At 35.5% G+C, this 25979-nt stretch overlaps 1 long non-coding RNA gene across 1 annotated transcript in view; it reads right to left on the reverse strand.

The window, feature by feature from the left end:
* The window catches only part of LOC149896271 (uncharacterized), a 79162-nt gene that overhangs the window by 40863 nt on the left and 12320 nt on the right, over window positions 1-25979 (reverse strand). The gene's annotated exons all lie outside the window — the stretch shown is intronic.

Genomic DNA, 25979 nt, shown 5'->3' on the forward strand with positions numbered 1-25979 from the left:
CGCGATCAAACAAACAAACTCTTCAGCTTTATAATATTAGTATAGATTATCAGGACACATTTCTAGTCTTCAGATACCTCCACAAGAACCCAACCTTTGTATGATCATTCTGCAACAAAAAAGATTTGAAAATTGAGTTATTAATATGTGGCTTGGCTGTTCGTTACTTACAAGAACTATTGTATAATGTATAACACAAAAGTAATGAACAGTGAATTAATTTTTCACCTTACGCCGATGTGAATGTAGCGAAATGGCCAAGCCACATATTTTGACTAAGGTGTAGAGTTTGTGAAGTTAGGCCTTGTAGAGTTAGGGCGTGTAGTGTTAGAAGCTTGGCTCTACATGAGATCTGAGAACTTTTTGACAGTGCGAGTCATATGGGCTCGTCTTGGCAACATTTTACATGAAAATGTTTTTGGTGGGATTCTTTTTTAGGGTTCCGTAGCCAAAATGGCAAAAACGGAACCCTTATAGTTTCGTCATGTCCGTCTGTCCGTCTGTCCGTCTGTCCGTCTGTCACAGCCGATTTACTCGGAAACTATAAGTACTACAGTGATGAAATTTGATGGGAATATGTGTTGTATGAACCGCTACAAAAATATGACACTAAATAGTAAAAAAAAGAATTGGGGGTGGGGCCCCCCATACATGTAACTGAGGGATGAAATTTTTTTTTTCGATGTACATACCCGTGTGGGGTATCAATGGAAAGGTCTTTTAAAATGATATAAAGTTTTCTAAAAAACATTTTTCTTAAAGTGAACGGTTTTTGAGATATCAGCTCTCAAAGTCGTAAAAAGTATGTCCCCCCCCCTCTATTTTTATAACTACGGGGTATAAAATTCTAAAAAAAATAGAGGTGATGCATGCTAATTAACTCTTTCAACGATTTTTGGTTTGATCAAAGTATCTCTTATAGTTTTTGAGATAGGTTGATTTAACTGTAATTTATTATATTTGCTGCTACGGAACCCTTTGTGCGCGAGCCCGACTCGCACTTGGCCGGTTTTATTTAGATATATTATTAATTTATTATGTTGGTAATTTTATTTTGTTGCGATTTGAAATTTTTCTATCATTTCTATACTGGTTGTAGATAGAAGGCATATTTTCCACTCTTTAAAACAGGATCTTTATTTATGATACTAAAGTACTATTTAATAGGCTCTTAATATAAATCAAGAAACACATCACATATATAAGCACCAATTCAACGTCCTTCAAAAGATATTAATTATTTTATTTCACTGTTTTGCGATTAACAAAAACATGTGAGTAAACTGAAAAACTGAATGTGCCCAATTATACATTATAGGTCTCATAGGTACTCTTTGACTGAAATTGAATGTTTTGTAAATTGAAATTTGCAAATTACAACGGTAAAAAACAGTGTTGCCAACTGTTATAAAACTTTCCCCGTAAAGCAATTTTTTTATACATTTACAAACCAATAACTTATAAAGAATTATCCAATTATGGCCGAAGCATAAGTTATTAGAAAAATAAAAAAATACATATATAGCAACTAGTGGTAATTTACTTTAATAGCAGTTCTCCTGGTGGTATTTGTATAAAGATATAACATAGCGCTTCCTCGATAAATGGACTACAAATCAATGCTACAATTAAAACAGAAATTAAAAAAAAATGTGTGCGTGTACTAGTGTACACACGTAAGAAGTGAAACTTCTTTATGACCTTATTTTTCAAAAAATAATTTACTATATGCAACTTTACAGAAATACGTTGAATCACGCGTGGTAGGGATAAGAAAAAGATGGCGCGTAACGGAAAAATGTACCACGCGTAACGAAAAAATGTAACACTAAATTTTTTTCCAATCCCGATAAAGTAGTTTCACTTCAACAAATTAGCAAAAATTAAATTAGATTATTCCAAAATCTTCTCCTTTATAGATTAAATGATCACCATACAAGATCCTCGAACCGCGAAATTTACGTTTAGGCACTAAAGAAAAGCCTGTACATGAACATCAATTTTGTTTTAATATCACATGATGGTCGGACAGGCTTTTTAGTTTTATTAGCACCAGTCTCCCTAAATTTTGCGAAAATCTTTAAGTTGGCAGCACTGGAATGACAATTTTATTGACAAAACGTCAAACACAAAATCGCGAATAAAACGTTTCGTTTCACGTTAAAGATGAAAGTAATATTTATTATTATGTCACACAAAACATATCTTACAACAAAATATTATCCAATTGATCAATCTGATCAATATTTAATATTGACAGTGTTTATGTGACTAATAAAATTCGAATTAAATCTATCCGTTTAAAGTGGATTCAGTGTCCGTGTAAATCGAATGCTATGGAGTCAGTTACATACTCAGGTTACATACAAATAAAACAGACATACATACATATAAAAGTGATGGAATTAAAAACATGTTTTATTCAACACATCCATAAATAAATATATGTATATCAAAATATGTATTACATATTTATATCCTTGAATTACAATATATGTATATTAAATTCGGGCCAAATGGCCTGACTATAAATGAGTCGCTCATATTACTTGCTCTGTGGGTCGCTCCGGAAGCGTCATTGAACTCGGTCGCGTCTACTAAATTACTTGCTCTGTGGTCGCGTCTTGTTAGTGTTACTCTTGTCTCGTTTGCGCATGCAAAAACAATCTAAAAATGTCTACTTGTGTCATTGAGATATTATTACTACGTATGGAGACGACACCGCCTATATCACTTATGTTCCACTCAACATAGGTCATATGGCTTATCTACACTCAGTCGTTTGCTCGCTCATTGGCGCGAATGTCACGCTCATTTTTTGTTTGTTTTAAAGTGAAACTCATCAAATATGCCTTCGTGTGTGTTACGATATTGCACAAATAATACGGAAAAGTGCAAAGGAATATATTTTTCATCGGTAAGTAACTAGATAATAATTTTAAAAACTTAGTTCGAACAAAATTTTTGGCGGGCTTCAATTAGCGTCATTTGTCATAGAGTAAAAATTTAAGAAATGGCATTTGGTATGAAAGATGTTTAGCTTTACATGTCTACTGTATTACATGTCTACATGACGTAAATTTCAATAGTGGAAAATAATAATTTTACACATTTAGAAACTATTGTACTGTGGATATTATTTGAAAAAAAGTTTCAATCATGAAAATCTTAATCAATCTTAATATCTTAATCTTTTATATAAAAATGAATCGCAAAATGTGTTGGTAAGCGCATAACTCGAGAACGGCTGAACCGATTTCGATAATTCTTTTTTTATTATATTCCTTGAAGTACGAGGATGGTTTTTATGTAGAGAAAACGTAAATATGTACCACGGGCGAAGCCGGGGCGGACCGCTAGTACTATTATAAAGGCGAAAGTTTGTATGGATGTATGGATGTATGGATGCATGGATGTTTGTTACTCTTTCACGTAAAAACTACTGAACCGATTACAATAAAATTTAGCACACATATAGAGGGCAACTTGGATTAACACATAGGATAGGTTTTATCCCGGAAATCCCACGGGAACGGGAACTATGCGGGTTTTCCTTTGAAAACGCGGGCGAAGCCGCGGGCGGAAATCTAGTATGAGAATAATTAATTACCTACGTATCAATTTTTTTTGTTACATTGATTGGTTTTAATTGAACAGTTTTTTGTTAATTGACAATAAATAGGCAGAATTATTACAAAGTTTCGCCTCTAAGGCGGTGAGTCGATGACATCGCTTAATCTAAGACTCACTAGCCTTTTAAATAGGTAATCGACAATCGACATGATTAAATAATTAGTGAATTGAATTTATAACGAAAATCAATTTTTAACTAGAACTAGGATAATAATATAGGAAAATAATATTATGTAAGTAATATTTATATCTTTGAAAAATTACACCATCAATGTCTATGGCATCACACACCTCTTGTTCAATGGACAAAAATCACATTTACGAAACAGTGTGAACTAAACAACTGAAGATCCATGAATAAAACTTTCTTTGAATTGTCAAAGCATCACGTACTTTCTATAAGGGACGTAGTTAACAATATTGTACTTAATATATATGTAATAGCAGTCATTCTCGCTGATTATAAGTCATAAACAATCCAAGCATAAAATAAAATACGGGGAATCCCCGCAAATCAGTATAGACGGTGTTGCCATTCGCTTCAAAATATCATTCAAAGAAAGGGGATTCCCCGAATTCATCACAGAATAAGTAATGAAAAATGCTCTTTTCAATCGGTCCGAATTTATAGTTGCGTTACAAATATGAAAAGGTTCAAATATTTACAAAATATATTTTATTATTATTTATAAATTATTTACTGTGAAATTTTGCCGCCCTCTAAAAAGTGCCGCCCGGGGCGGGCCGCCTCCCGCGCCCCCACTACGCTACGCCACTGTAACTACAAAGTTTTACTAGAGTCTAGACCTAAATCAACAGTATCCTCAAATTCGTGCGAAACTTGTGCGAAACGTCATAATAATTATTTATCTGTAGTGTCATTCTGTATATTTCGAGTATATTTTTTGGCTGTGATATTTTTCTACAATAAAGCGTCTTATTTACGGTCCATCTTGACGTACGTCCCGCCAAGGTCATACACGATGCACGACGCAAAACGACAGTGAATAGCGTTGACGTACGTCAATAATTATTATTATTAGCTTGCTGGATGTGCACGACCAACTTTTCATCCAGCAAGCACCCCCACCACCGCGAACGTCGTGCAGATGGACAGTGAATAGCGCGGACGTACAGCAGATTAGTGTTGCCAACAGAAATTAATGTAAATACTTGGAAACGTGGCCTATTGATATGATTTTTTTGTGATAACTTAGTGAGTACATGAGCAAGCAAGAAACGGATATTTTTGATTTTTATGTACACAGGAAATCCCAATTATCATTACTTTTGGATCAACCTTGTACAAATGGACAGTTTATATTCAGAAGTTATTATTTTAAAAGAACTCCAAGGCGAATTGTTGAATAACACAGATTTTATGCAAAAGTCCACTGCAGAAAAATGGCAATTTATTTAAAAAAAAATATCTTGACGAATTTGTTTGTTTAAAAAAAAATGATTAGCTATATACTCTCTGTTCCCGCCACTTTAGCATTTACTGAAAGAGTCTTTTCGGTCATGAATGTGAAGTGGCGGGAAGAGAGAAACCGAGCTTCATTAAAAATTAATTAAAAATGAGCTCTTGAAATATATAAATTTAGATTTGGAATGTTTGGATTCATATAATTCATTTAAAAATAATGAAAAATTCTTAGTTACTGCAAAAAGTACAAAAAAATACATTTTTTTAAATATTTATTTACTCTATATTTACCTCCTTTAAAATCAGATATACTCTATTTCTTCAAATAAAAGTTGGCAACCCTAGCCATGCTTGATGCGCGCACGATCGTCAGTAGGATACATCCAGCACCGCGGCCTTGAGCCGACGTACGTCGGGGATTGACAGACGCTTATGGTCGACATAACACCTGTCAAATATATTTCTTTTTCTTTCCTGTTGGCTGGTGGTTGCACAGCGTAGTTGCACAGGGTGGTTGGCTGTGGTTCGGGGTTCCTACTCTCTGACTAATATATAGTTATCTGTGGTTCCTACTGTGGTTCCTACTTCCTTCCTACTTCCTGCTTTCGCTGGACGCTGTCCGCTGGTCGCTGTGTGACTTCATTCTTTATTTCTTTGTGGCATTTGTGCGGTTGCGCGCCATATTTCTTTTTGATTTTACTAAATTCTCATTTCTTTTGTTTTTTCGTTGATTTTTGGTTCTCTGCGTTGATACATATTACTTGGAACTAAGCTTGGAACTGACTGCAAATTTCACCGCTCCCGAATATGTTTCATATTTGATTGAAAAATCAAAAAATAAAATAAACGAAGTTCTCTTTGAACCACCTAAAACATATTTCAAGACAATTTTGTGCATTTCGTGATATTTGTGATATTAAAGTGGTTTATAGTCAGTCGTACATAAAATTTTGAGGCATAGTTGTCTTTGGTGGTTAGTTGTTCTCAACGTTATTCTTTGTTCGTTTTAGTTTTAGCTACTTATTTTTTTGTTTTATGGTAAAATATTGTATCAGCATTCTCCAATATGGTTCACATATTGGAGAATGCAGATAATGATGAGTCTTGGAAGGAATGTTACTGTAATGTATTGTCTTTCGTTTTGTTATAGTGGTTGTGTAGGTATGTATATTGAAGTCAATTGAAAGGATGTTTGTCTATAATAACATGGTGATAGTCTGTGAGAGTATCACCATGATGAGTCTGCATGTTGTATCATGGATTGGCTAGTAAACATCTTTTGATCATTGCAAAAATGTGAGCTAATTTTTGTTTTTTTCATAAAAAAATGAGCAGGTGAGAAACAAAACTCAAATTCAAACATTTGTTGATTCAATCCTTCTAGAAGCACTGTTGTGTCATAATATGGTAGCTAAAACTATTTACCACACAGTGTATATGTGTATTATGTATTATGTAAAAATAGTTTTTATATGTTGATGTGCTGCGAACAAAGTTCAGTTGTATAGCTCATCTGCCTACGATGCGCACTAGGCAATTTGTGCAATACACGCACTCTATACTATTGTTATATATAAGGGGAGAATGTTAACAATAATGTTGTGAGTTGTGATGTGGTTGTGACTCTACGTTGACGGAGTCCTTCCCCAAATAGAATAAAAATACTACCATTCCCTATAAGCGTAGAACAAATTTAGAGTTAATATGATTTACTTGTGCTTATCTTATATTGGTTGCTATTTTGTCTTCATAATGCTATAAAGTATTATTGAAAAAACATCAAGTCTCATGATGAATAAAAACATTTTTTTAAAATGTATTTTACAGTTAAATGGTGCAAGTGGTAACAAAATTGAATCTAATTTATTATTCTCTTATCATACTAGCTGTGCCACACGGTTTTATCTGCATTGATTCGCTCCTTTTGGTCTTAGCATGATGATATATAGCCTATAGCCTTCCTCGATGGGCTATGTAACCCCGAATGAATTTTTCAAATCGTACCAGTAGTTGTTGAGATTAGAGTGTGCAAACAAACTAACTCTTCAGCTTTATAATAGTATAGATATAGGTATTATAGTAAAGATTGGATTGGAATATATCTAATTAAGAAGGTTTGTGAATATAATGTTGATTTGTTCAGTGTCTAAAACTTATTTACTTTCCCTGTTGTTCAGCTTGAATGTCAAATAGTTGTGATACTAAACAGAAAAGATTTAGTTTTAATGAAATATGGTCATTGTAATGTCTTCTTCGTTTATTCCTCATTGTTGAGGGTTGTGATACTAAACAGAAAAGATTTAGTTTTAATGAAATATGGTCATTGTAATGTCTTCTTCGTTTATTCCTCATTGTTGAGGGTATAGTATCACAATACTGAACAAAAAAGATTTTGTGTTTATGAAATATCGGTATTGTAATGTCTTCTTCGTTTATTCCTCATTGTTGAGGGTATAGTATCACAATACTGAACAAAAAAGATTTTGTGTTTATGAAATATCGGTATTGTAATGTCTTCTTCGTTTATTCCTCATTGTTGAGGGTTGTGATACTAAACAAAAAAGATTTTGTGTTTATGAAGTGTCATTGTAAGGTTTTTTTTTAAAGCACCCGCCATCTCAGGGTGTTGTCTGCTTTCCTCTGGAGTATTGTCCAGGGGCCGTAGTCTGTACATAAGTCGGTAATTATCGACGAACTAATTTATAGTCCCGTCTTCAGCAATGAAAATGATGTCGCTTAATACCTCTCCCTAATTTAGTGGAAGTATACAATGGGTAAAATTTGTTAATAATTTTTATTCTTCACAAAACTTTCCGTATTACGTCAAAATTTTTATAGAATAATAGCCTTGTAGTAATGCATTTTTATCTAAATTAATAACATCATTATTTCAATTCCGTAGATATATGAAAAATAAATAAAATATAGATTTCATGGATTTGGAAAATCATTTCTTTGCAACACATTCGAATATTGTCAAAACAAATTATTCATTGTCAATCGTTATGATGCCGACGTTTTATGATCTCGACAAGATCTCGATAACTTAAGGTTTGTGTGGGTTTGTAGATACGGTTGATAATGTCGATATGAAAAAATATAAATAAATAATTATTATAATTTTATAAAAAAATATATTTCACACTTCCGATGCTACACGAGTTGTTTTAATACAATATTTTTTTCTCTTATTCAATATTATAGCAATTAAAATAAAATAAAGAAATAATATATTTTTTGTTTTAAGATGTAGGGCAGGGGTCACCAATTAGTTATGCTCGGGGTCCGTTTTAAGAAATGAAATGAATGAACGTCGCGGTCCGCACATTTTATAAAAAAAAAATTATTAAAGAAATGTAGTTACGGAAATAACAAAGATAATTTTTTACTTTTCAATGGGAACAATGATTTTTTCTGTTGTGGACTATCCGTCTGAAGTTTGGAGTATAATTGGTGCACCCTATTGTCATTAAATCCTGGAGAGGTTCACTAATAAGTTGAGATCGAAATTTATTCTTAATGAAATTCATCTTTGAAAATGCTGCTTCACAAATATATGTTGACCCAAACAAAGTAAGAAGTTTCATAGCTATTTTTTTTAGTTCTGGATATTTATTGCCACACACAAATTTTATCCAGAACTCTTCATAGGAAACTTCTGCTTCTTGGAAATTGATCATTTCTATCTGCAGAGTAGCTTTATCACTCCCGAAAACATTTGCAGCTTCGTTGCTCCATTCACCATCAGGATGCAGAGAGTAAATGCTGCTGAGGATTTCTACAACATTCTCAATTTTCTTAAAATCTGCGAACCTGTTTTCAAATTCCGATTTCAGATCTGTAATGAACGTCTTGTATTGGCCGACATCAATCTCGCTGTCATTGCTTATTATTTTATTTAAATTAGGGAAGTGTAAGCGTTCACTATCAACATCATTAATAAAGAGATCAAGTTTTCTCGTAAAACTTTTTACTTCCGACATGAGCTCCCATACAAGCTTTCCCTTGCCTTGAAGCTTAATGTTCAGGTCATTGATATGTTTAAAAATATCCGTCAAAAAAGCAATGGCAGCAACATTTTCTTTTTCTTTTAGGAAACTTAAATAGGCGTTTGCTGAAGTTTGATCACTATTAAAAAGGTATATTTTTAAGTGCTCTAAAATGCTGAAGAATCTTTCTAAAACGCAGCCTTTGCTTAACCATCTCACATTATTATGCAACAGTAGATCGTCATATTGTGCATCAACTTCCTCATAGCTAGAGAGCTAGCGCAAAGCTACCTGTATGTATTTGACCAGACCTGGATTTTTGTGTGTTGATTCCCCTATACCTACTATACATGAGATGAGGAGTCACTAAGCCCAGAGTGGTGGACGAGCCGCGCGCTTAGGTAAGACAGGTGGAAATTTTTGGCGAACTTTGAAACCATTTGACCACGTCTGCCATTTTGATATTTGAAAATAGATTATTATTACTATCGGAAAATAACAATGGCAGACCATTATCACGCGGATAACATTCTGGCAGACACTTATGAAAGTGCTGAAAAAAATACAATTTTGAAAGTATTTGACCAGATCTGCCATTCATATATTTTATTTATTAGGGTCTTAAAAACTTATTTTCGAAACGGCAGACATTTTCATTGCGTACAGACTTCAGCAGACAACAAAACTTTACAGACTTCAGCAGTCAACAAGACTTAGCTTCTACATGGTCAGATGTATATACATAATATGTATTACGTTCCCTGACCTTACATCAATGATTTACTTTATTAATGTTTTTATGGTCATTTACATTTAATTTTGAAAACTATGGAATAAAATTTATAAATTTGATGATACAAAACTAAATACATTTGTGAAGAATCTCAAATATAAAGTTGTGTTGCAAATAACAAATCATCATTTAAATATTTAGTTTATTTCTTTATTTAAGAAACAATTAACAATTACAAAACAACATAAAAAAAAAACACGCATGCATTTATTGAAATGTTCATTCATCATCACTATCGTATGGCGTTGTGTGACTCGTCTTCATAATCCATTGAATCGGATTCTGTAAAAGTAAAACGTAAATTATATAATAAAAGAAATGAGTAAAGTCAAAAATAATTATTAAAGAGTTAATCATAATAAACTTACCTAGTAAAGCAATGCCTTTGATGTAGCACGATGCCGCCGCGCCGCCAGTGTAGGTACTTCTGCTGCTACATGAAAATATGCTAGGGTTGCAACAAATGGGAAATAAAACAATTGTGATTATTACTATTATGATGTAATCATTTATTCATATGTACATTCAAAACAATTGCGATTATTAAATCTGATGTAATTATTTTTTCATAAATATATAATTATTATTAATTACATAATATATTTCACTGTGAAATATTTACGTATAACTTTATTTTTGATGTTCTTAATTGTCTTTTATAAAATTTAAGTGACGCATTCGCATTGGGATCAACAATCCGATAAGAAAAGAATGGAGACAACATATTATACATAGCTTTGATTTCAATTCTACAGATACAAAATATACAATCTATCTAAAATGATACAACGGATGTTTCCGGCGTTTTCTCGTCAAAATACCGAAACAACGTAATTATTGTATAGTAGTTGGGCGTGAAAGTAAAAAAACAAATGAAAAGTGTTTTCCATATTAAATTTACGCGATTAAGAATAATTTCAACGATACAATTTAGTAACCGATAATTCAGAGAAGGATTAAAGAAAATACCTGCCTGATCATTTTATCAAACTCTAAAAGAATTATGGTTATTTCGCATCACTCGGTTTATTAGTTTGGTAATAATTATTAAAGGTAGTTACAACCCTAGCCATTGAGTCGAACGGTAGGCAACACAATATCGACTTTGTGCGGGTACATATGGTACATTTCTTCTTGCTGTGAAGCGTAATTATTATTATTAAGATTTTTTTAGGCTATTTATAGCGTAGTAATTTTCACTTTTGCATGGAAGTGATGTATCTGCTAGTATCTAATCTGTACTGAAAACATCTGGCAATAACCGTTAGAGTGGGAACCGAAAAGAGCCCTCTCAGGTATAAAACCTAGACTAGTTGAATGCTAGTAACTATATAAAATAAAAATACTATAGGCTAGAGTGAGAATAATATTGATATATATGGAAAAAAATAGCTACAGAGATAGTACTGTATGCATAGATCTGACCATGTAGTAGCTAGTTTTTGTTGTCTGCTGAAGTCTGTACGCAATGAAAATGTCTGCCGTTTCGAAAATAAGTTTTTAAGACCCTAATAAATAAAATATATGAATGGCAGATCTGGTCAAATACTTTCAAAATTGTATTTTTTTCAGCACTTTCATAAGTGTCTGCCAGAATGTTATCCGCGTGATAATGGTCTGCCATTGTTATTTTCCGATAGTAATAATAATCTATTTTCAAATATCAAAATGGCAGACGTGGTCAAATGGTTTCAAAGTTCGCCAAAAATTTCCACCTGTCTTACCTAAGCGCCGCGGCTCGTCCACCACTCTGGGCTTAGTGACTCCTCATCTCATGTATAGTAGGTATAGGGGAATCAACACACAAAAATCCAGGTCTGGTCAAATACATACAGGTAGCTTTGCGCTAGCTCTCTAGCTATCAAGAAATGATTTCAATTGACAATGTTGCAGTGATGATTTCGCTCGGAGAAAATTCACTATTTTCATCACTTCTTGCATAATACGCTGCAAGTTACGATTGAGTTTGCAGCAAAGCACAGTTTGGTGAATCATACAGTGGTAAATAATAGAACATATTTTTTTACTGTCCTTTAAATAGAACAAGCTTTGTATGAAGGTTTCTAATTTTTTTTTCTTTGAGTTCAAATGCTTTTGTTGCGTGACGAATACGCAGTTCAATATAGTGCATGGAAATTGCCTTAATAAGTAAAACCTTGTGGTTTCCAATAAAAGGTTGACTGTCAAAATGATCATTTATAAAAAATATCCTGGCATCGTTTGTAAGTTGCTAAAATAAAACTCGGCAAAAGATAATTTTGTGTAAAGCAGGATATTCCCTTATGTGAATGAATTCTAAATATTCTTTCTGCCAACGTGCATACTTTAATTACATCACGTGATGGATAAGTGAGGCCACCCTTATCTTTTTTAAATATTAGACCTAAATATTTGTCGCTAATAAGAGCTTGTAGACAATCTTCACATTTTATAACTTTTCTTACTTTTCTAACAACAAAACCAGTGGTTTTGTTGTTTTTTTGTATCGGCGTGTTTCTTTAAATCATTTAATTTTGCGAATATTTCACTGTGACAAAACGAGCAAAAGGCTTTAGTGGGATCAGTCATAACATGTTTTAACCACATTTTAAACTCGTCTTGTTGTTCCCTTTCTGGTCTATACCTTTGAGCATAAGACTTCTTTTTCAAGGAATTTCCATTTCCACAATTATTAGATTTTGTTAAAAATTACGACAATTGAACAAAGACACTATTCACACTTTGACAAACAGGTTTGTTCTGCGAAAACGTAACATAGAAACTGGTTATTTTTTTCTTTTCTCTGAATGGTGGTGATGAATGAATGAAATGAAAAAGAAAGAAACAGTGATATCTGGAGCATCGTTTGATAGAGTGAGAGGCACCAAACCGATTGAACTTCAAGATCGAACGTCATTCTGGTAGGGGATTTCCCGAAAAACCAATAATTAGCAATATTCGTAGTGTTACTAGTAACTACATTTAAATTTGAACTAAAATATGTCTGTTTTCAATATCGAAAAAATTGCTTCTTCTAATTTCACTACACTACTGGGGGCTGGTAGTCAGCTTTGCATACAAAAAGTCACTAAAAGTCGCTAAATTTATTTTAGTCGCTAGATCGAAAAAAAAAGTCGCTAAGCACATCCAAAATCCGCTAGATCTAGCGACAAAGTCGCTAAAACGGCAACATTGAAAACCACCGATGCGCTATAATATGTTTTTAGGCCCGAAAAAGTGACATTCTTATTTTATTAGAAATATCTAAGGAGCTTCTCTTTTTAAATGCACGAGTAGAACGCCCAGAGTGTTATTTCAAAAACACAATTTTTAAAAAAAATATTTATAATATTGGAATTTTCGCGGCCGAATGAGCTAAATAAATTAATCTGTAGGTAGGTTAAATTAAATTGAAAACGTTGAAAAAGTAGTCATATTAGTTGTTACTATGCAGTCTTAGTATTGGAAATTAACTTTAGGCAAATTATGATGCATGAACACTAGCGCCTCTGCTTTTTCTGGCAAAATACGGTTTCTCTTTTTTTCATACAAATTACCAGCCTAAGAAAACAATCGTTCAGAGTAAACAGAACTTCCAGGAGAAGACAGAAATATACATTATACGTGCTAGGATGCCAAGACATGGATATTTTTCTTTGTTCTTACACCACCATCCGTAAGGACATTGTTCTATAGGAAGCAAAGATTCGCTAAGATATCTGTCTCCGGCGATAGGACTTTTTAAGCTATCTATGACTGTTTTACTGATGCCAGTTCCTCATAGCATTTCCAAAATGTTTTGTGTATTGAATTATCGATATCGTCGTTAACAGGTCCTCTTGATGACGGCTGTGTCGTAACTTCAAGTTCTTCACTGCTACTGGAGCCTTCAACGTCCTCACTAGAGATGGGTTAATACCGATATTTATCAGTATTAGCTAATATGAATATATTAGTCTAGTAATATTATAATATCTTACTAATATTTGAGATTAGTGATATTTAAACTCAGACCTAATTATACGTTTCACACTGTATTAGATTAGGGGTCAGTTCTGTTTATTGTATCATTCATCATTCATCATCATTCATCATCTTAGTATATAATATTGCTAGGTGGATGGATTATGAATATCAAATTATTTATACTGTTACTAATAATACAAAATGAATAGATCGTGTCGTGGTGTGGGATCGGAATACTTAATTACAATTAAAGAATATCTCAAAAAAATCACTTTTTATTCGTGTTTAAAAACATTATTTTTTTTTTACTTTTTCTGATGATAGCCGAGTACTTCGGTAGGAAATCAGCTCTCCCGATTTAGAAAAAATCCTTTCTCAAGGCACTGAAGTCGCCAGTACACAACAGTGCTTTTTGAATAATTTGCTGAGGTTGGGATACAAAAAAGAATATTTACGCCACCAATCATTCGGGCTAGCGTTTCTGGGTAACATTTTATCATTTAAATATCTTTGAACCTCAGCAATCGCAATGGCCAACGGTGATTCCAGAGTATGGACATCCTGCACGTCGATATCTGCCCAAATATAATAATAATAATAATAATGGCGTAGGGATGTGACGACCCCATCGCCCACGGTTGGAATATCTATTGTCTACGTGACAATAGATATTCCACCCGTGCAATCAGTCAACCCGCAGGACACCTTGTGGCGGGGTGTCGGGGAGTAGCGACCCCGCGGGAACCGAGTGCTCCCGGGGGAGGCCCCTGTCTTCATCTCCGGCTCGCCTTCACCGGCCGGTCGGAGTGAAGCCTGACGAGGACAGGACCCCCACCTCTGGCTTGCCTTAACCGGCCGGCCAGAGTGGAGTCGCGAGAGCTTTTAGCTCGAAGGGTGGATGCGAAGCGTAAGTGGCGAGTGGGCACGTGATGCTGGACCCTCAGGGAGCGCGTGATCGTAGTTTAAAGTCCAGGGACGCCTCTCCACCCTTAGCTGCTCACAATATGTTGCCCCCTTGTCGCACTATTGCAGCGACTTATTTCGGGGGCCCATACAGTGAGAGGGCGAGTCACCACCTGCCAACAATTTTTTGCTATATCTTAGTAGAAAGGCAGGTGCCATAGTCTTCCATAGTCCTTAATTCCGGTCCATTAACATCCCATTCCATAGCCCAGTTTATTTTATTCCCTTATCTTGCAATAGTCCTACATCGGCCGTGGACTGCCTAGGACTGTATCTCTATATAGTGCAGTCATGGGCAGGCTGCGGCTGGTGTCCCACAACACATTAAAATTCTCGAAAGGGCCTCTGCGTGTTGGATCCGTGTCCCCACGTAAGCCTTCCAAAGATCCGGGTACCGTCCTTCTGGTGGTACCCGAGTATTATGGAACAGAGAAACATAATAATAATAATAAACACTTTATTGCACACACATAACAAACAAAGAAAAGTAATACACTTAGAGTAATGAGATGCGGTACAATATAGGCGGCCTTATCGCTAAGAAGCGATATCTTCCAGGCAACCTTAGGATATAGGAAAAGTTTGAAGAAAAAACAGTTGGAAAGTAGAAGGAGCATAGCGGAGTATTATAAAACGTGCAAAAAAGTATTTAAGAATACAAGAATATATACATAAATACAAATATAATATTATATACAATATACATAATGGAAAGAGAAGAACAATATGAGAATAAGACATATTAGAAAGGATAAAATATCTAAATGTTACAAGTTGTGAAGGAAATGTTGTTTGACCAGAAACTTGAAGGAGCTGATAGTTTGAGCTTTCCTGATATTGATAGGGAGCGAGTTCCACAGCCTTACAGCTTGCACGGTAAAGGAAGCATCGTAGAAACGAGTTTTGTGAGCGGGCATGCGAAGCGTAAGGTTATCTATGGAGCGTAAATCGAGTTCATGAGAAGAACCCAAGAACACGAATCTATTTTTGAGGTAGGATGGGGATCTAGGATCAAAGAGGATAGTGTATAGGAGGGAAAGGATGTGAGTATTCCGGCGAAGTCGGATCGGCAGCCAGTTGAGTTTTGAGCGAAATTCTGATATATGATCATATTTGCGCAAGCCAAAGATGAATCTAATAGCAAAATTTTGAAGTCGATCTAATTTGTTAAGTAGCTCCTCATTAAGGTCTGGAAAGCATGCATCACCATAATCAAGGATAGAAAGCAACAAAGACTGCGCCAGCACAATCTTCGTAGGAACGGGTAAAAAGTTGCGCAGTCGACGTAAAGATGAAGTAACGCCAAAAACTTTACGACTTACTTCTTTGATGTGTTCGGTCCAAGATAGGGTTTGATCAATATGAATACCAAGGTTTTTAACCGAAGTACTATACGGAACTGGAACTCCATCGATCAAAATATGAGCCAAATCCGAAAAAGAAATCTTTGATAGTAAATAAGAGCTGCCCAATATAATAACTTGACTCTTTTCAGGATTTAACTTGAGACCATAAGCGTGAGTCCAGTCGACAATGGATTGAAGATCAGTGTTTATGCGAGAGATCGCTTCCTCAAGATTTTCCAATGCCGAATGGGTGTAAATTTGTAAATCGTCTGCATACAGATGGTAGAGAGACGAAAGTTTAGAAGATATAGAGTTAATAAAAATACTAAAAAGGAGAGGTGACAACACGCCGCCTTGAGGGACGCCAGCAGAAAGATCACACCAAGAGGAATAAGATTCATCCACTCGGACGCGCTGCCGACGACCCTGCAAGTAACTACGAAACCAACCAACCACCGCAGGAGATACGTTAAGAGAACTAAGCAGAGCTAACAGGATATCAAAGTCAACGGTGTTGAAGGCATTAGAGAAATCAAGGAGAGCAAGGATTGTTAGCTGCTTATTGTCCATAGCCATACGAATATCCTCTGTAACCTTGACGAGCGCAGTAACCGTGCTATGACCCGCCCGAAACCCTGATTGTAGTGGATCTAAAAGGGAATTATAGTTAAGAAAGGAGCACAACTGTTGTTGAACTAGCCTTTCTAGAACTTTAGATAGGAATGGAAGAACGGAAATGGGGCGGAAATCGGAAAAGGTAGATGGATTATTTTTTTTAGGGAGTGGAATGATGAAAGCATCTTTCCAGACCTGAGGAAAAGAACTCGAAGATAAGGAGAAATTAAGGATGTGAGTAAGGATGGGAAGGATAATATCCAGAATGGGTAGAATCATAGCACGGCCAATACCATCACAGCCGAGAGCATTCGAAGCGATGGCCAATATATTCTTCTTAACGTCACTGGCAGTGAAAGGTACAAGAATGAACGGAGGAAAGTCAGGAGTTTGCATGGTGGAAAGAAGTTCAATGGTATCAGTTTTAGAGTTACTGTCCAGAGTGGACTTTGACGTAGAGAAATGTTTGTTAATGAGATCTAAATTTATATTTACAGGAAATGAGTTATTCTGTGATTTACCAACTCCAAGTGTTTTTAAAAATTTCCAAGTGACTGCAGTGTTGCCGCTCTCAACAGATTTGTGAATATGGCGTCGTTGTGCATCTCTACACATCGTATTGCAGCGATTACGAATTGCTTTATATTTTTCACGATTGGAGTCCGAGTTATTCAGTTTGAATTTCGCCTTTGCCAGATTTTTTTTGTGCACAATGGATTTGAGTTCATCTGTCAACCATGGAGCTGGAGAATGCTTAATTTTGACTGCTTTAATTGGCGCATGAGTGTCGTACAGTTTAGTTATTAATAAATTAAAGGAAGTCACCTTGGAGTCTATACAGTTAGCAGAAGTGACAGGTGACCAGTCGATTTTGTGAGCATCATCACACAGACGCTCAACGTCCATACCTCGAAAACTGCGCTGTAACAATACTTTGTGCCTTCTTCTTCTTCGTCTTTCGTTTGTGCCTTCTTCTTCTTCTTCTTTCTTCGTCTTCTTTAGGAGGACGCACACGGTAAGAAAGGAAAACAAGGTCGTGGAAAGAGAAAGCATCGGCAGCAAACTGACCGTGCTTAGAGACAAGATCAGGGGAGGAAACAATAATCAAATCTAGGAGAGAAGGACAACAACCAGGAGAGATGTGAGTAGGATTGAGAGGAAGGAAATTTAGGTTACAAGAAGATACGATAGTTGAAAGCTTGTCACTACGTCTGTCATTTTTAAGAAGACAAGTATTGAAGTCTCCCATAAAGATGACGTGATCATAGAGAGGACGTACATTCTCTAGCGTTTTTTCAAACGCTGGAAAATAGTTAATGAGAAGGGACGGAACATAGAAAACTCCTAAAAGAAGTTTGGTGCGGGAAATCATGACTTCAATTAGCAAGTGTTCGGCCTCGTCGGCAGGTGGCGGTTGTGGAGATGTGCTGATAACGGTGAAAGGTAAGTCGGAGCGTAAGTATATAGCAACTCCACCACCCACCCGACCGGTACGGTCGTTACGTACCAAATTGAAGCCAGGTAAGGAGTAAGAGGTTGAGGAAAGACAGGGCTTGAGCCAAGTCTCGGAAATAAGGATAGCATGAGTGGAGTGAGAATGAAATGATGCAAGCATATCGGTGAAGTGTGCCGGAATACTCTGAGCGTTGATATGGATAACGTTAAAATTATTTAAAACATCGGAAAAGGTAGAAGCCAAACATTTGTCAAGAGGTGGGGTGTCAATACTCTGAAAACTATCATCACAACTATGAGCGCTTAGAAAGGAGTCACAATCACTATCATTAGATAACGAAATGATTAACTAACAGATATATAATATTTAAATACGAAAGAAATATATATATATATAATATTAAATAAGGTAAAAAATAAAATAAAAATAAAAGTATATATATTAATATGTATACAAAAATATATATATATACTTTTCCTATACCCGCCAGCTACAAAGAAGAAAAAAAAATTAACAAACAAGTTTACACAATTGATACACAAAACAAAAACAATATCATAAAATGGAACGTACTGACAATACAAAGTTGACAGTTATAATGACTGACATATGACATTAGAGAAATGACAAGTAAAAAGTCACAAGTCACAACAAAAAAATGACAAGTTTTAAAAGTGTGGAGTGAAAAAACTATTTAATTGCTTACGGGGGTAATCTAACTTTACAACTGAACAGATAAAAAAGAGACACAGAGAATGACAATTACATCAAAAGGACAAGAAAATAAAAATATATGTTATGAATACCGATAAAATAAATAAAAGTCTTATGGGCTCACTTTCGTCCGATCCTTTTGGGCCTGGTGTTACCTGAGCCCTTTGTCACTGGAGCAGCACTGGATGCAGCGTTTAAAGCCTCTGCTGGTGGATCGCTGACGATGGCGTCGAGTTCATCAGCGCCTGAGACCCGATGTCTAACACCATCGGCGGTTCTAACAATAATGTTTCCATCCTGGGTCCAACAGTTAGAAACCCCAAACTTCTTACGTGCCAACATAAAGGCATCATGCCGCGCTTTGGTGAGAAATTCGGATATAGTTATTCCAGAATTTTTAAGACAAGTTTTGGAGAACCAGACTCGATCTCTAACTGGCACACGGTCAAATTTGACAACAATTGGCCTGTTTCTCTCGGCTGTGTAATGGCCCAAACGGTGGCAACGACTAAAGCACTCGGCAGTAACATCAGGCAGTTCCAGGCGGTCAGCAATCACTTTAGCCACAAGTTCAGCGGTGTTCTCCTTCTTCTCTTCGGCAACACCATGAAAGAGAAGCATCTTGCGACGAGAGCGAGTCTCCTGCTGGTCCGAGATTTTAAGCAATAACTCCACTTGTGCATGTAGCGTCTTGAGTGATGAAGTTACAAATGTGCGGAACAAATTAAAATCTGTTGTGTTCTCACCAGTAGTTGTTTCATTGTTCAGCAACTTCCTTTCAAATTCTGCCATTTTAGCATTAAAGTTGACAGTCATCTCAGACAGAGTGTGCTTAATTGACTCCATGTTAATTTTGTTTGAAAAATAACTTGTAAGTTGTATATAAAAGTGAGACAAATAAAGGAGAATGATGCTGGTAGGTACAGCTTATTATACAATCATAACTTTACACTTGAGAATCAAATAAAAATATTTAAAATAAGAATTTAGTAGAGCAGTTAAAAATATGTGTTACTTGGTTCACCAAATATCACCAAATATCAATAAAATTGTACGGCTTGCTAGCATTTTCGGAACTGGCATCCGATATTGTAGCTGGTGCAGTTGGCAATACCGTTGGTGTTGAAGATGGCACTGTAGCCCATTCTTTATTTATTTCAAAGAAAACCATTTCAGTCACCTTCTTCTTAGCTGCTTCGGCTGCTAGTTTGTCAAAAAAAAATGCTGTTTTAAATCCTGGGTCGAAGAATGTAGCTACGCTGAAAGTGCCGCTCTTTTCTACATAACTCAATCTTGTCTGTATACCTTTTAATATTCTAGTACACACATCTTTACAACTAGAATGTAACGTTGCATCATTAGAAATTTTATCGGAATAAACCTTTAGTAACAATCTATTGAAAATTATGACAAGACTGCCTGTTAGCTACTTTTCTCCACTAATTTGTACGATAATCTGTTCTAATGGTTTTAAAACAGTGCATAAATCTTGGCACAGTTTCCATTCATCGGCAGTTATATTTTCAAGACAAGCACTGCTTTAGGAGTCCAAAATTGCCAGTGTACTTGTTACTGCTTCTTTCAGTAATAACGCTCTCTCTAACATATAAAAGGTGGAGTTCCACCTAGTTGCGACATCTATTATCATTTTTTTTGGTTGGGTCACGTTATTGTTCAACTGATATTTTAATAGCTTTTCTACAGCTGTGTTACTCCGCCTGAAGTGACTCACGATGGCTCTTAGCTTAACTAAAATTTTTCAACCTCCGATATATTTAGGCTATTTTTGGCTATTAGATTGATGGTGTGAGCAAAGGAACTGAAGCTCTTTAATACAATTTTGGACGTTGGAAGCATTGTCAGATACAACTAGTTTGATGTGATTTATACAATGAGCAAAGCTTGTATTGATTAATATATACATCAATGTTTTAATGTAAGCATCTAAATTGTTGTTAACGTCAGGAGTTAACATTACTTCCTGTAACACATTATTGCAGCCCAGAACACCAGTTTCCAGGATGGGTGCTTCGTTTGCAACTTTATTGTCCTGCAATCGAATACACATTATGTGATTGTGCAACCTTTTATAAAAAATATGTCAAGTTTCAATTTACAAAGAAATCATTACATATGAAAAAGTTATCCACAAGTGGCAAGTGCAACTAAAATAAAATTATGGTTAGTATCACATTAGCGACTGTAATGTTGCATACTTGTAAGTCCACTATGATGCCATCACTATCAAAGTGATTAAAGTCAACTTCAAATTCCTTTGGTATCATGTCAATCATTTGACTTGTTATAGGATCTAGGCTAGGCGGTTTCGGTCCACCTCCAGTTTCAATACGTGCATTCTTATAAATAGAAAACTTTTGTTTCGCATCTGACTTCGCTATCCGCCACTGCTGTTTTATTTCTACTATTGTACGTGGCTTGATGTTAAGTAAAAAAAAAAAATATTTCAAAAATTCTTTATTTGGAACATAAAAAATAATTTACTAGTTAATTACTAGTTACTAACTACTAGTTCATTAAATCTGAAATAAAACAGGCGATTAAAATATATCATTGTACACACATAGGCTTAACATTCCCTATTGTGGTGCGTCTACGCATTGCATATGAAGGAAGCTGTTCATTTCAGTTCATTCTTTGCAATTATGTTTTGTTCATTTTGCGCACCCAGTACAGCGCTCAGACTGCTGTATAGATGACTCGTTTCTGCTTATAATGGTCCGTACTCACATACGGTATTACACGATCAAGCTATACTGTAGAGTAAATCCCATGGCATGGACTTTCGTCCACACATTCAGCTATCGAGTTATATATGATCTATCGAGTGTCTTTCAGCGACCGGGGCTAAAAAAGAAGAAAGGGAAATATTGATTTCTTGTATTCGTCTGTTCGTTGTAGTCGAATACAAAATATATTTGAAGAAACTTAGGTTGGTCTTCAGGCAAAAGGGATCCTATCAAATGGTAAACCTGACCTTGTATCTTAAAAGTAAGCATGAACGGACCTTCTGATAATTGTTTTTGCTAAAGTTTTTATTGTATAACAATGGTCTTGCTTCCACTTCTTCAATCAGTCTATTATTATAGATATCATCTTCTGTAACGGACATTTTTCACGTATTCTGTCTTACTAGACAGAAAAACTGTCATAAAAACTACTGTGTACCAGAATAAATACGTTGACAATGAATACGTATCGCTGCGCCGATTTAGCGGCAACTGGCCGCCGACCGGCAACATTTTTGTCGCCGTGCGCGCATTTGCATTGAAACCAATAGATGGGGCGTAGTGTACGTTAAACATCGATAGTTTGGTAATCCGATAGTATCGATAGATTTACTTAAAGCTATCGATAGTATCGATAGTTTAAAAGATTGTATAAGATTTTTGTCGTAGCTAGATCGAAAGGTTCCAGAATCTGAATTGTTTCTTGAATAATAAGGTATTCGTGACTGGAATAATTTTTGTCTTTTTCCCATAATTGTAAGTATTTTTGTTCATAATGCAGCTTTCTTTTTTTAGTAGGAGTAACATTCTGCTCTTCCTCACTGTCACTGCTTATTTCCATAATTGAATCCAATTAAATTGAGATTTGAGCAGGAAGTTGAAAAATAATATTTTTTTAGGTTATGAAGATTCACTTTGACACTTTGACGGTCACGCGGGTCACGTCACATTTCATTTTTTTTTTAATTTATGGCTCCTCCGTTTCAAATGAATGGCGCGACGTGTTGAGTGGCGAGGCGAGGGGTGTGCGTTAGTATGAAACGGAACGTTTATTAATTTTTTTTTGCGAAAGTAAAGGTAATTATGCCCATTCAGTCTATTTTGCAAATTTGAACAATTTTGATAGAAAATACGTAGATTCTGGGACTAAAATTCGTAGGTTTGCAAGAAAGGTTTAAAGTACGTAGATCTACGTAAAAAGACGTAGAGTTGGTACCACTGTATTCGTCAGCATTGACTCCTGGTAGAGCCCGATTACATTCATTGAGTGCGAGAGTTAATTCAAGTCTTCATTGTAACAAGTCTCTACAGCATGTGATATGCACTGTTCCAGCGGGTAGGCCCTTCCTAGTTCACTCTCAGCTCTGCTTTATTTAAGCACGTTAAATAGCTCGAAATTTATCGATAGCTAGAGTACTATCACAAGAGTACAATCGAAGAATTTTAAGCTTAAAATATCACCAAATGCAGAAAAAAATGCTAGAACAGTGACTGCCTCTTTTTCTTCCTTTTTACTATTTGGTACACATTTTTGTACCCTCGGGGTGCTATCACTGCCTTGTGCAATTCGTCTTCGGTGCATACATTCTATTCCTGCTTGATTGACGACAGCAGATCCTTGTGCACCATACGAATGTATAACGTTACGCTCGAATAATTTAATCTGAGCGTCTTTTACTGGTCCATACGCCTCGACAAAAGTTAGATTGGCGTTTTGATAATAACTAGGAGATGATGGATTTTGAGGCAAGTGAAGTCCTGCATATGGTTGATTAGGTGGACTCCGAAATCGTGGAAACGCTTGCTGTTTTTTTAGGCGAAACATTACATTATCAGTCTCGTGCATGGCGATGTCACGAGTCAATACGTCCATGGATTTTAACTTTGCACATAATAATTTTGTGTATAAAGACGAATAAGACGACGACGTATAAAGACGAATAAAGACGAATGCATCGTCTTCAACCGGTTCTGGCACCGTACTTATTTTTTTTAAGGACATCGTACGCTTGTTTCATTTGATGTTCAATTTTCCGCTTTCTGTTTACTTCCTTTTTATTGCTTGCATTAGTCGCCTTTTTGAAAATAACTGGATTCACTGTGTCTCTATTAGTAGAAGATTCGTTTTCTCGATCAACTACATTTTCTTCGTTACCTTCGCGAATAACTGCTTCCTCTTCGTTTAATTCAACGTCAGGATCAACGATGTCCTGAAAAAGTGGATTGGACATTAATAAAATATTTCAAAATTTGTTACAGTTGCCTCGAACTGCAGATGAATGGTTAAAAATAGAAGCGCAATTTGACAAAAGGTGGAATTTTCTACATTGCATTGGTGCGCTTGATGGAAAACATATATTAATTCAGTGCCCCACGCACAGCGGCACAAAATATTTAAATTTCCACGGAACATTTAGTGTGGTGCTATTAGCATTAGTAGATGCAAACTATAACTTAACATAAATGGTCTAAATATGTAAATATATAGTATTTATTAAAAGTATCAACTTATTCAGAACATTTCAATCTGCACAAAAAAAGATACTTAAAACTGATTGATTACCTACCTAACATAGCCTTAGGAAAATCTGTATATTAATAATTATTAAACCTAATAAATTGAATAACGCTTACCGGTAGCGATGCACGCCATTGCCGCTGCGCTGCCGCCGTTGTTGCTAGAAGTTACTTGGAACATGTTGAGAGGCACGAAGTTAGGTAGAATCTCGAAGTTATCGGAAAGTTACTGAAAACGATAAATGAAATGTACACTTAAAAAAAAATTAAATACCATACATCGCTTGTTTTCATTAAAACAAACCGTTGGAAAAAAACAAAAGAAAACAGACAAAATGTTAATGGAAGAGAAATGGCGCGGGGCGTTTTATTCTTAATTTCCCACCGGAAGTAGAAATAATTGCAAACATTACTAATTTCACAGTTTTGTAATTTTTTTCTTAATTAAAATATATTTTAATTAATAATAAGCGATGTTTAAAATACGTAATCTAATCTAAAAAATACATTGATATAACAATAAAATAATTTAGAAACTTAATATGTATTAAATTAATATCCAACTGTTAGTAAGGTGTTTAATTTATGTTTTATTATTTTCATATTTAATTATTCTTCGAAAATTTTCCATCAACTTATAAAACGTCAAAAATGTCGGCTCTAGTAAATTTATCTACATCAGTACCTTGAACCCTAGGTTTATGCAAAACAGAAGGAAAGCTATAATATGCTTCATTTAAAGGCAAGAGATTTTGAACGTTATAAGCACCAGCCCCACAGCACCACTTGATACGATTCTTTTCCTCGATTTTCCTTTTCCTTTTTCCAAAAAAATGCTAGATTGTTCTAGCATGCTACAAAAATGCCTCCCTATCCAACAACGAAATGTTTTTAAAACTATACAATTTAACGACAGTTAAGCCGGCGCCACTATATGTACCTATTAAATTGTTTGAATTCCATAATTCAACGTCTAGATTGCGATTTACTTGATTGTATCTATCTACTGCTTGCCTATTAACCTCTGGGTTACTTTGACTAAACTTCTGAACCGCCTGCCTGTGAACCTCAAGATGATTTTGATTATATTTTGTAACCGCTTTTAAATGACAATCCGTGTCTACCGATCGTCTACCGGGTCGTACCCTTTTACGTCCTACATCTACTGAATTTAATGAACTGTTGTCAGAATCAACGTTAATTTTTTTTGTTTCTGTGATTTGGTTTTATTGTATTAAGCCAGTCTTCCGCGTTTCCTACCTACCTTAGGTACTTACGTCGGGTAATTTTGTGATGGCGACAGGGGGTGTGAATGTTGTTAGTTTAGGGTCGCGTATATTTTTAAGTAAAACTAAGGTTTTAAGGAATTTAATTTAAGGTCATATTTTCGGGGTATACCTTTAAGGGTCGTCTACACTGACTTACTTGACTTGTCCTATGTCCCCTATGTGGGGCAGAGGGCGTCTACAGTGCGCCGCCATCGCGTTCTATCTTGGGCTACGCTCTTCACCTCCGGCCAAGTCAACCCAATCGCCTTCGCTTCTGCCGCCACCGAACGTCGCCAGGATTGCCTAGGATGGCCACGCTTCCTTTTCCCTTGGGTCGTCGTCGTCGCTGTCAGGTCGTCTACACTAATTGATTAATAATAACTACACTATCAAACTGATTTAAAATAATTTTATGAATTTGATATTGACTACAGCATCTAAATTGTTGCACTGAAAGAGACGTACGGCTACTACCGAATGCGGGTTATGGGCGTATTTATTATTCGCGTCTACTTTATGGCTATTAAAGAGGAAATATTTATTATTTGACCTTCACAAAGACATTGT

Source organism: Colias eurytheme, chromosome 29 (assembly GCF_061535395.1).
Source record: "Colias eurytheme isolate Ceu_HAF_F1 chromosome 29, ilColEury1 Martin Lab GWU primary, whole genome shotgun sequence".
NCBI classification, from domain to species: Eukaryota; Metazoa; Arthropoda; class Insecta; order Lepidoptera; family Pieridae; genus Colias; species Colias eurytheme.